The sequence below is a fragment of the Geospiza fortis genome, unplaced genomic scaffold, assembly GCF_000277835.1.
Source record: "Geospiza fortis unplaced genomic scaffold, GeoFor_1.0 scaffold79, whole genome shotgun sequence".
NCBI classification, from domain to species: Eukaryota; Metazoa; Chordata; class Aves; order Passeriformes; family Thraupidae; genus Geospiza; species Geospiza fortis.
In genome coordinates this window covers 319259-320808 of record NW_005054408.1, presented here as the reverse complement: position 1 = coordinate 320808, position 1550 = coordinate 319259, and the positions used below count along the sequence as shown (strand labels likewise).

The 1550-nt window shown below is 42.2% G+C and overlaps 1 protein-coding gene across 1 annotated transcript in view; it reads left to right on the top strand.

Annotated features, from left to right (window-relative positions):
• Positions 1–484: 484 nt before the first annotated feature.
• ZNF507 (zinc finger protein 507) overlaps positions 485–1550 on the top strand; it is a 19750-nt gene continuing 18684 nt past the window's right edge. The window contains exon 1 of the mRNA XM_031061290.1: positions 485–503. The gene's annotated coding sequence lies outside the window, so the exon portion shown is untranslated. The remainder of the gene's footprint in view (positions 504–1550) is intronic.

Here is a 1550-nt window from a genome sequence, read left to right as displayed (position 1 = left end):
GGCCGGCCGGGGAGCTTCCCTGCCCTCGGGGGCCGCGATACCAGCGCACCGCCCTCTGCGAGACAGGTTGGGCAAAGCGTGCTCGGCGCTTCCTGCCCTGGAGGCGTTCGCCCTGCCTGGCCGCGCTCGGCCCGCGGGGCTGGGCTGGGCTGGAAGCGGCAGCTCGGAGGCGTTTTGCTCGGGGCTGCATCTTCCCTCCGCGTCCTTTTGGCATCCCCAGACATTGCTTTTTAATTACTGTGTGGGTGGTTTGGACAGCGCTCTCGGGCACGTGTGACTCTTGGGGCTGCTCCTGTGCAGGGACAGGAGCTGGACTCGCTGATCCTTGTGGGTCCCTTCCAACTTACTGTGTGATAACTTGTGTACAGCTCTTACCATCCCTCTAAAAACCAAAGTCTGCAACAGTAAGAATTAAACTCTAAGCAAAGAGTGACATAACACATATATACTGTAGTTATGCACCTGGTAACGGGGATCAGCTCCAAGCATCCCAAATATTACAGGTGAAGGTCCTCTCTCTCTTTGCCTTTTTGATATAGCAACAGTACATGGCAGCATATTTCCTTTATGATCTTCTGTCAAGGATTTTTCATCTTAGTTGTTGTGCTGCTTCCAGGTAGAGAAAATATTTGCCTATTTAGCATTACTTAAAAAGTTTTAAAAGTACCAAGGGTAATTTAAGGTAGCATCAATTTTCCATAACTCATTTTCAAATTGAAAATATTTCAAGTAGACATTGCTGCTTTGAGCATTCATTAAATCTGCGTTCAGGGGAAAAAGCAGGTTTGTTCACTTTTCACAATGGTTGTGAAATGTGTTACAAACAGTTTGGAACAAACACCAAAGTGTTTTTATATAACTGAATTAGGGCTTTCAAATAATAGTTTTCAACTTGAAGTATTTATGAGGCGCAGATGATACTAAAAAATTAACATTGCTTATATTGATAGCTCTGATGATAGCCTGAAGTGTAAGCTGAATGGCAGATGAAGGTAATTTACGTAGTTCTGCCCAGAATTTTTCTGTACTGGGAAAGGGGCACCACAGACCCTGCTCTCATGTGTCTGTGCATTATAATGCTCTACACTAAATCCATAAGTAGAAATTAATGGATTTCATGGGTTTTTAGGACCAGTTCTGGAAATTCTTTTTTGGCCTCTGTATCTTTCTTGGAAAAAAAAAAAAAAGAATTTACTTGCCATAATTTTTCAAGGATTACTGATAAATATGCCTCATCTCTTTATGTTTTCAGTTTTATATGTAGTATATAAAAACTTTGTATAAAATATATGTAGTGGCACTTGAATAGGTTATTTCTAGACATTTTTAGAGAAGTAAATTCGAATGTAAGACCTTTTGTCCAGCTCCTTCACCCCCCAGCCCACAGCTCTGCCCACAACACAAAGTACATTTTCATGTACATTTTTGTATATTGGCTTCCAGTTTGACCTCAAACACTGCACATCATTGCCTGTGGTTTATGGTTTGATATTTTTAAAGGAGGGGTAATTGGAAATAGTAACTGCCTGTAGCTTTCCCTCAAAACAGAA